Here is an 11657-nt window from a genome sequence, read left to right as displayed (position 1 = left end):
GTGGGTTCATCAACACAGATGTGTGTTCTGCAACACAGACGTGGGTTCTTCAACATAGACGTGGGTTCTTCAACACAGACGTGGATTCTTCAACACAGAAGTGGGTTCTTCAACACAGACGTCGGTTCCTCAACACAGACGTGGGTTCTTCAACACAGGTGTGGCTTCCTCAACACAGACGTGAGTTCCTCAACACAGACGTGGGCTCTTCAACACAGACGTGGGTTCCTCAACACAGACGTGGGTTCTTCAACACAGACGTGGGTTCTTCAACACAGAAGTGGGTTCTTCAACACAGACGTGGGTTCCTCAACACAGACGTGGGTTCTTCAACACAGACGTGGGTTCTTCAACACAGACTTGGGTTCTTCAACACAGACGTGGGTTCTTCAACACAGACGTGGGTTCTTCAACACAGACGTGGGTTCTTCAACACAGACGTGGGTTCCTCAACACAGACGTGGGTTCTTCAACACAGACGTGGGTTCCTCAACACAGACGTGAGTTCCTCAACACAGACGTGGGTTCTTCAACACAGACGTGGGTTCCTCATCACAGACGTGAATTCCTCAACACAGACGTGGGTTCTTCAACACAGACGTGGGTTCTTCAACACAGACGTGGGTTCTTCAACACAGACGTGGGTTCCTCAACACAGACATGGGTTCTTCAACACAGACTTGGGTTCTTCAACACAGACGTGGGTTCTTCAACACAGACGTGGGTTCCTAAACACAGACGTGGGTTCTTCAACACAGACGTGAGTTCTTCAACACAGACGTGGGTTCCTCAACACAGACGTGGGTTCTTCAACACAGACGTGGGTTCCTCAACACAGACGTGGGTTCTTCAACACAGACGTGGGTTCTTCAACACAGACGTGGGTTCTTCAACACAGACGTGGGTTCTTCAACACAGACCTGGGTTCTTCAACACAGACGTGAGTTCCTCAACACAGACGTGGGTTCTTCAACACAGACGTGGGTTCTTCAACACAGACGTGGGTTCCTCAACACAGACGTGGGTTCCTCAACACAGACGTGGGTTCTTCAATACAGACGTGGGTTCCTCAGCACAGACGTGGGTTCTTCAACACAGGCGTGGGTTCCTCAACACTGATGTGGGTTCCTCAACACAGACTTGGGTGCTTCAATACAGACGTGGGTTCTTCAACACAGGCGTGGGTTCCTCAACACTGATGTGGGTTCCTCAACACAGACGGGTTCTTCAACACAGACGTGGGTTCTTCAACACAGACGTGGGTTCCTCAACACAGACGTGAGTTCCTCAACACAGACGTGGGTTCCTCAACACTGACGTGGGTTCCTCAACACAGACGTGGGTTCTTCAATACAGACGTGGGTTCCTCAACACAGACGTGGGTTCTTCAACACAGACGTGGGTTCCTCAACACAGACGGGTTCTTCAACACAGACGTGGGTTCCTCAACACAGACGTGAGTTCCTCAACACACACGTGGGTTCCTCAACACAGACGTGAGTTCCTCAACAAAGACATTGGTTCCTCAACACAGACGTGGGTTCTTCAACACAGACGTGGGTTCTTCAACACAGACGTGGGTTCCTCAACACTGACGTGGATTCTTCAACACAGACGTAGGTTCTTCAACACAGACGTGGGTTCTTCAACACAGACGTGGGTTCTTCAACACAGACGTGGGTTCTTCAACACAGACGTGGGTTCTTCAACACAGACGTGGGTTCTTCAACACAGACGTGGGTTCTTCAACACAGACGTGGGTTCTTCAACACAGACGTGGGTTCTTCAACACAGACGTGGGTTCTTCAACACAGACGTGGATTCTTCAACACAGACGTGGGTTCTTCAACACAGACGTGGGTTCTTCAACACAGACGTGGGTACTTCAACACAGACGTGGGTTCCTCAACACAGATGTGGGTTCTTCAACACAGACGTGGGTTCTTCAACACAGACTTGGGTTCTTCAACACAGACGTGGGTTCTTCAACACAGACTTGGGTTCAGACGTGGGTTCCTCAACACAGACGTGGGTTCTTCAACACAGACGTGGGTGACGTGGGTTCTTCAACACAGACGTGGGTTCTTCAACACAGACGTGGGTTCTTCAACACAGACGTGGGTTCAACACAGACGTGGGTTCCTCAACATAGACGTGGGTTCTTCAAACAGACGTGGGTTCTTCAACACAGACGTGGGTTCTTCAACACAGACGTGGGTTCTTCAACACAGACGGTTCTTCAACACAGACGTGGGTTCTTCAACACAGACGTGGGTTCCTCAACACAGACGTGAGTTCCTCAACACAGACGTGGGTTCTTCAACACAGACGTGGGACGTGGGTTCCTCAACACAGACGTGGGTTCTTCAACACAGACGTGGGTTCTTCAACACAGACGTGGGTTCTTCAACACAGACGTGGGTTCTTCAACACAGACGTGGGTTCTTCAACACAGACGTGGGTTCTTCAACACAGACGTGGGTTCCTCAACACAGACGTGGGTTCCTCAACACAGACGTGGGTTCTTCAACACAGACGTGGGTTCCTCAACACAGACGTGGGTTCCTCAACACAGACGTGGGTTCTTCAACACAGACGTGGGTTCTTCAACACAGACGTGGGTTCTTCAACACAGACGTGGGTTCCTCAACACAGACGTGGGTTCTTCAACACAGACGTGGGTTCTTCAACACAGACGTGGGTTCCTCAACACAGACGTGGGTTCTTCAACACAGACGTGGGTTCTTCAACACAGACGTGGGTTCTTCAACACAGACGTGGGTTCTTCAACACAGACGTGGGTTCTTCAACACAGACGTGGGTTCTTCAACACAGACGTGGGTTCTTCAACACAGACGTGGGTTCTTCAACACAGACGTGGGTTCTTCAACACAGACGTGGGTTCTTCAACACAGACGTGGGTTCTTCAACACAGACGTGGGTTCCTCAACACAGACGTGGGTTCTTCAACACAGACGTGGGTTCTTCAACACAGACGTGGGTTCATCAACACAGACGTGGGTTCCTCAACACAGACGTGGGTTCTTCAACACAGACGTGGGTTCCTCAGCACAGACGTGGGTTCTTCAACACAGGCGTGGGTTCCTCAACACTGATGTGGGTTCCTCAACACAGACTTGGGTGCTTCAATACAGACGTGGATTCCTCAACACTCAACACAAACGTGGGTTCTTCAACACAGACGTGGGTTCCTCAACACAGACGGGTTCTTCAACACAGACGTGGGTTCTTCAACACAGACGTGGGTTCCTCAACACAGACATGAGTTCCTCAACACAGACGTGGGTTCCTCAACACTGACTTGGGTTCCTCAACACAGACGTGGGTTCTTCAATACAGACGTGGGTTCCTCAACACAGACGTGGGTTCTTGAACACAGACGTGGGTTCCTCAACACAGACGGGTTCTTCAACACAGACGTGGGTTCCTCAACACAGACGTGGGTTCTTCAACACAGACACAGACGTGAGTGGGTTCCTCAACACAGACGTGGGTTCTTCAACACAGACGTGGGTTCTTCAACACAGACGTGGGTTCCTCAACACTGACGTGGATTCTTCAACACAGACGTGGGTTCTTCAACACAGACGTGGGTTCTTCAACACAGACTTGGATTCTTCAACACAGACGTGGGTTCTTCAACACAGACGTGGATTCTTCAACACAGACGTGGGTTCTTCAACACAGACGTGGGTTCTTCAACACAGACGTGGGTTCTTCAACACAGACGTGGGTTCCTCAACATAGATTTGGATTCTTCAACACAGACGTGGGTTCTTCAACGCAGACGTGGGTTCTTCAACACAGACGTGGGTTCCTCAACACAGACATGGTTTCCTCAACACAGACGTGGATTCTTCAACACAGACGTGGATTCTTCAACACAGACGTGGATTCTTCAACACAGACGTGGGTTCTTCAACACAGACATGGGTTCTTCAACACAGACGTGGGTTCTTCAACACAGATGTGGGTTCTTCAACACAGACGTGGGTTCCTCAACACAGACGTGGGTTCCTCAACATAAGAACATAAGAACATAAGAACGAAGGAACACTGCAGAAGGCCTACTGGCCCATGCAAGGCAGGTCCAAGTCTCCTACCGGCTTAAGCCAATGCACCCAACCTAGTCAGGTCAGGTCACATTGACTTAAGGGAGGAACACGGCAACCGACCTGGTAGCACAAGCTATCAGGTCTAACTCACACCCACCCACATCTACTCATGTATTTATCCAACCTATTTTTAAAGCTACACAACGTTCTGGCCTCTATAACGGTATTTGGGAGTTTGTTCCACTCATCCACAACTCTATTACCAAACCAGTACTTTCCTATATCCTTCCTGAATCTGAATTTTTCCAACTTAAAACCATTGCTGCGAGTCCTGTCTAGGCTAGATATTTTCAGCACACTATTTACATCCCCTTTATTTATTCCTGTCTTCCATTTATACACCTCAATCATATCCCCCCTAATTCTACGTCTTTCTAGAGAGTGCAGTTTCAGGGCCCTTAGTCTATCCTCATAGGGAAGGTTTCTGATACATGGGATCAACTTTGTCATCCTCCTTTGTACATTTTCCAGAGAATTTATATCCATTCTGTAATACGGTGACCAAAACTGTGCAGCATAATCTAAATGAGGCCTAACCAAGGATGTATAGAGTTGAAGAACAACCTGAGGACTCCTATTATTTATGCTTCTTGATATGAAGCCAAGGATTCTATTAGCTTTATTGCGAACACTTATGCACTGTTGTCTTGGTTTCAGATTACTGCTAACCAGAACTCCTAAATCTTTTTCGCAATCCGTAATATTAAGATCTACATTATTTAGTTTATATGTGGCATGGTTATTGTCCTGTCCAACATTTAGAACTTTGCATTTGTCTATATTAAACTGCATCTGCCACTTCTCCGACCACTGCATCAGTCTATTCAAATCTTCCTGGAGTGCTCGAATGTCCTCGTCAGAATGAATTCGACGGCCTATTTTGGTGTCATCGGCAAACTTGCCGATGTCACTCTTTATGCCCTCATCTATGTCGTTTATGTAGATTGTGAACAGCAGGGGGCCCAACACTGACCCCTGTGGAACACCGCTCGTGACGCTTCCCCACTCTGATTTCTCCCCATTTATGCAAACTCTCTGCTGCCTATTTGTCAACCATGCCTCTATCCAGGAAAAAATTTCTCCTCCTATTCCATGTGCTTTAATTTTCCTCAATAGTCTCTGATGTGGGACCCTGTCAAAAGCCTTACTGAAGTCCATATACACAATATCATATTCATTACCATGATCTACCTCCTCAAATACCTTAGTGAAAAAGTTAATAAATTCGTAAGGCAGGAACGCCCCTTTGTAAAACCATGCTGAGATTCGTTGATTAATTTATGCTTTTCAAGGTGGCTACGAACTGCCTCGGCAATTATTGATTCCATAAATTTTCCCACTATGGAGGTTAGGCTTATTGGTCTATAGTTCGAAGCTAAGGACCTGTCACCTGTTTTGAAAATAGGTATCACATTTGCCATTTTCCACTTATCTGGCACCATGCCAGTTTGTAGTGATATGTTGAAAAGATTAGCCAAAGGTGTGCTAAGCTCCTCTTTACATTCCTTTAGAACCCTTGCATACAGTTCATCAGGGCCTGGGGATTTGTTAGGTTTTAATTTATCTATTTGCCTAAGGACCATGTCACTTGTGACCCTAATAGTGCACAGTTTATTATCGTCCTGTTCTACATAATTTATCATTACTGGAATATCGCTGGTATCCTCCTGTGTAAAAACTGAGAGGAAGTATGTGTTAAAAATTCTACACATTTCCTTAGATGCCTTACGAATTTCGTCCCATAGAAGTTTACTGCACTCCCTATCAAGATTTGGGGCCCTGTAAATCACACCCAAAATTAGTTTTTCTCGGCCCTCGAGAAGCTGTAACCAAACAGATTCAGTGGCTGACGCTTCTAATTTAATATCTTGTCTAACACAACAATTTAAATTGTCTCTGACATACATCGCTACTCCACCACCTTTCCTGTTGACCCTGTCAGTGTGGAATAATTTATAGCCTTGTATGTGACATTCAGAGGGCATCTCTCTATTTTTCAGATTAAGCCAGGTCTCTGTTATAGCAATAATATCTATGTTTCCTGCACTTGCAATTAATCTTAGCTCATCTATCTTATTTCTTACACTCCTGCTATTAGTATAGTAAACCTTAAGGGAGCTAGTCCCTTGCTGCCCTCTGCTGTCCCCCTTTGTTTGCTGACCTGATCTATTGTCTTTATTTATAACTTCATGCTGAATGCCTTTTATACATTTACTGTTTCCAACCCAAGTGTTGCAACCTGCTTGTTTCCCACACACACCCATACCTCTATCTTCCATCAGTTTAAAATCATAGGCATTTCACCAATGGCCTTCTCAATCGAGTCTGCAAGTGCTACCACCCCAGCCCCAGAGAGATGTACCCCATCCCTTGCATACATATCATGTTTGCCATAAAAGTTGTTCCAGTTGTCAATGAATGGGATTGCAAGTTCCTTGCAGTATCTGTCTAGCCAGCAATTTACACCAATTGCCCTAGACAACCATTCATTTCCTACTCCCCTTCTAGGCAAGATGCTACATATGATTGGGATCCCTCCCTTAGACTTAATGAAATCTATAGCTGACCTGTACTTATCTAGCAGCTCTTCTCTCCTACCCTTCCCAATATCATTTCCACCAGCACTGAGACAGATAATGGGCTTGTTCCCATTACCTGACGTGATATTATCCAGCCTGTTGACAATGTCCCCAACACCAGCTCCAGGGAAGCACACTCTGTCTCTCATCTTCTTATTCCTATTACAAAAAGCACGGTCAATATATCTTACCTGAGAGTCACCAACCACAAGAATGCGCTTACCTCCATTAGCAGGGGCAGTAGTACCCTTACCTTCACTGCCACTGAAGTACATTCATCCTGAAGAACAGAGAAGCGATTTCCTACCTTCAGATCTTCACTCTTAACTTTCCTTACTCTGATGCGCCTTCCATTACTGTGAACCACTCGCCACTTGTAGCAGGTGCTGGACTGCACCTCACTGCTGGTAGCCGTTGCTACCTCCCCAGCTACAGCCTCCTCACAGCGAGAGACAGACTGCACCTCACTGCTAGAAGCCTCATTCCCCACAACTCCAGCCACCTCACACTCTCTCCCAGACCCATTGAGGTGGACCTTCAGCCTCCTAATCTCCTCCTGGAGAAGCAAGACCTCCTCCTTCAACTCTCCAACCTCAATTTTTAAAACACTGCAGAAGCAAGCCATGCTTTGTAACCGTCCACACTAATCCCCAAAGCAGCTCAGGGTCTGTGACCTCACGTGACGACTGACCACTGAGTACTGACGTGGGTTCTTCAAACAGACGTGGGTTCTTCAACACAGACGTGGGTTCTTCAACACAGACGTGGGTTCTTCAACACAGACGTGGGTTCTTCAACACAGACGTAGGTTCTTCAACGCAGACGTGGGTTCCTCAACACAGACGCGGGTTCCTCAACACAGACGTGAGTTCCTCAACACAGACGTGGGTTATTCAACACAGACGTGGTTTCCTCAACACAGACGTGGGTTCCTCAACACAGACGTGGGTTCTTCAACACAGACGTGGTTCTTCAACACAGACGTGGGTTCTTCAACACAGACGTGGGTTCTTCAACACAGACGTGGGTTCCTAAACAAAGACGTGGGTTCCTAAACACAGACGTGGGTTCCTACCTACCCGGATTCTACCTGGAGGTTATTCCGGGGATCAACGCCCCCGCGGCCCGGTCCATGACCAGGCCTCTCGGTGGATCAGTGCCTGATCAACCAGGCTGTTACTATTGACAGCACACTGTCCAACGTACGAACCACAGCCCTGCTGATCCGGCACTGATTTTAGGTATCTGTCCAGCTCTCTCTTGAAGGCAGCAAGGGGTTTATTGGTAATTCCCCTTATGCTTGGTGGGAGGCTGTTGAACAGTCTTGGCCCCGGACACTTATTGTGTTTTCTTTTAGTGTAACAATGGCGCCCCTACTTTCATTAATTCGGGGTATTTTGCATCGCCTGCCCAGTCTTTTACTTTCGTAGGGAGTGATTTCTATGTGCACATTCGGGACCATTCCTTCCAGGATTTTCCAAGTGTAGATTATGATATATCTCTCTCTCCTGCGTTCCAACGAGTACAAGTCAAGTGCTTCCAAGCGTTCCCAAGTGTTATGATGCTTGACAGAACTTATGCGTGCAGTAAAGGATCTCTGTATACTCTCTAGATCTGCAATTTCACCTGCTTTGAGCGGAGATGTTTATGTACAGCAGTATTCCCTCCTAGAGAGAACAAGAGATTTGAAAAGGATCATCATTGGCTTGGCATCTGTCGTTTTGAACGTTCTCATTATTCATCCTATCATTTTCTTTGCACTTGTGATCGTGACACTGTTGTGATGCTTGAAAGTGAGATCCTCAGACATTACTACTCCCAGATCCCTTACATTTTTTTTCCACTCTATTGTATGGCCAGAGTTTGTAGTATACTCTGTTCTAGTTATTATCTCCTCCAGTTTTCCATAACGGAGTAGTTGGAATTTGTCCTCATTGAACATCATATTGTTTACCGTTGCCCACTGGAAAACTTTGTTTATATCTTCTTGGAGGTTAACCGCATCCTCAGCAGATGACAGCCTCATGCAGATCCTAGTATCATCTGCAAAGGATGATACGGTGCTGTGGTGTATATCTCTGTCTAAGTCTCATAAGAGGATGAGGAATAGGATGGGGGCAAGTACTGTGCCTTGAGGAACAGAGCTCTTCACTATGGTAGCCTCCGATTTAACTCTGTTGACCACTACTCTTTGTGTTCGATTTGTTAGGAAGTTGAAGATCCATCTCCCCACTTTCCCAGTTATTCCTTTAGCACGTGTTTTGTGCGCTACTATGCCATGATCGCACTTGTCAAATGCTTTTGCAAAGTCTCTGTATATTACATCTGCATTCCGATTTTCTTCCAGTGCATCCAAGCCCATATCATAGTGATCCAGTAGTTGCGAGAGGCAGGAGCGACCTGTCCTGAGCCCATGTTGCCTGGATTGTGCAGTTTTTGGGAATCCAGGTGATTTGCAACCCACAGACGCGTGTTCCTCAACACAGACGTGGGTCACTAGTATCTTCCTGCGAAAAAAACCGAGAGGAAAAGGGGTTAAACATACTACACATTTACTTATTACTGTCGGTGAGCTGACCTGAGTGACTTTGAGTGGGCCTATATTTTCTCTGATCCTACTTCTGTATACCTGAAAGAAACCCTAAGGGTTACTCTTCGAATCCCTTGTGACTTTAGCCTCATAATCTCTTGTTTTCTTGTTCCCTTTTTTTTTTATTTTTCTCTTTAATTGAATATATTGTTGTCTTTCTTAAGTACCCTTCTTCTTAAGTACCCCATATTCAGGTCATTCCACTTTAACCTACCCAGGTAATTTTCCAAACCTGTGAAATTGGCCAAGATGAAGTCATGGACAGAAACTTGATTGTAGTTATTAGGGTAATTCCATGATATATTGAAACTGTGATTTGTGATCACTTTTCCCAAGCTCATCATTAACCTCAGGATTATTAATCAGTGATTCCTTGTTGGCAAGAACCAAGTCAAGGAGGTTATTTTATTATTATTATTATTATTATTATTATTATTATTATTATTATTATTATTATTATTATTATTATTATTATCAAAATGATGCACTAAACCATCTAGATGCCTTGTGAATTTCGTCCCATAGAAGCTTACTGCACTGCCTATCAAAGTTTGGGGGCCTATAAATCACACTCAAAATTAATTTTTCACGACCCTCGAGAAACTGTAGCCAAGCAGATTCTGTGTCCGAAGCTTCAAATTTTATATCTTGTCTAACACAACAATTCAAATTATCTCTGACATACAATGTCACTCACCACCCTTCCTATTGACCCTATCAGTGTGGAATAGCTTGTATCCTTGTATGTGGCATTCAGAAGGCATTTCTCTATGTTTCAGGTTGAACCAGGTCTCTGTTATAGCATTAATATCTATGTTACCTGCATATGCAATTAATCTTAGCTCATCTCTTATTTCATACACTCCAAGTATTAGTATAGTAAACATTTAGGGAGCTAGTTGCACACTGCCTTTTACTGTCTCTCTTTGTTGACTAGTTGATTTACCTTTACTAGCAACTTTATTATGAATAATATCTTTTACATATATCCCTGAGGTATCCTGGTAATATCTGCTGTTTTCAATCCTAATGCTGCAATCTGATTGTTTCCCACACACACCCATACCTCTACATTCTATCAGTTTAAAGTCCTGGATAAGTCAGCAGTGGCCACCTCGGTCGAGTTGATTAATGCTACCACTCCTCCTTCAGAGAGAGGTACCCCATCCCATGCATACATATGATATTTGTCATAGAAATTGTCCCGGTTATCAATGAATGGGATTGCAAGTTCTTTGCAGTACCCATCTAGCCAGCAATTTACACCAGTTGCCCTAGATATCCATATGATAGGGACCCCTTAGACCTAATTAATTCTATAACCGACCTGTACTTATACAGCAACTCCTCTCTCCTACCCTTCCTGATATCATTTCCACCAGCACTGAGACAGATAATGGGATTATTCCCATTACCTGACATGATATTATCCAACCTGTAGACTATGTCATCGACACCAGCTCCTGTGAATGACACCCTCTGTCTCAACTTCCGATCTCTATTACAGAAAGCACGGTCCATATATCTTACCTGTAAGTCACCCACAATCAGAATGTTCATACCTTGATTAACAAGGGAGCTAGTGGTACCTTTACCCTCACTAACCACTGAAGTACACTCGCCCTGTAGAACAAGCAATTGATTTCCTACCTTCAGATCTTCTCTATTAAGCTTCCTTTTCTTGATACTTCTACCGTTAGTGGAGACTACATTCCACTTGACGAAGCTGCCACTCTTCAACTTACTGTTTGTAACCTTTTCCTCCACACCAACTCCGTCCTTCTCACACTCCCAAATCCATCTAGGCGAATTTTCAGCCTCCTATTTTCCTCTTGGAGAAGTAGAACCACCTCCTTCAACACTTCTTTAACCTGAGATTCCAAAACACTACAGGAACAAGTCATGGTGCCTTATAACCTTCCACACTAATCCCCAGACAGCTGACTAGCTTGTGCTAATGGGTCTGATGCAGCACTCCTTCCTTTTTAAGTGGATGTGACCCGGACCTGACTAGCTTGGGTCAGTGGCCTGGGCTGGTGGATGACTTGGACCTGCCTTGCATAGGCCAGTAGACCTGCTGCAGTGTTCCGATTTTCGTATGTTCTCATGTTGCACGTGTGTTTGGTTTATCATATCCGTACTGTATACTACTGCCATTCATTCAACTGAACAAGCTTACTGTATAAATGTACGTGTTTCTTACTTATCAATTTGTTACTGTTGAATACCTTTATTATATTCACCGTTGATTGTTGCCTGCTGTCCTCCGTCTCTCCCTCCACCTCCAATGAAAAGTAGAGACACCATTAGTACACTAAGAGAGAACACAGTAAGTGTCCGGGGACCAAGACT

The sequence above is a fragment of the Cherax quadricarinatus genome, chromosome 52 (assembly GCF_038502225.1).
Source record: "Cherax quadricarinatus isolate ZL_2023a chromosome 52, ASM3850222v1, whole genome shotgun sequence".
NCBI lineage: Eukaryota > Metazoa > Arthropoda > Malacostraca > Decapoda > Parastacidae > Cherax > Cherax quadricarinatus.
The sequence above is the reverse complement of the archived record's forward strand: the minus strand, read 5'-3'. Positions refer to the sequence as shown.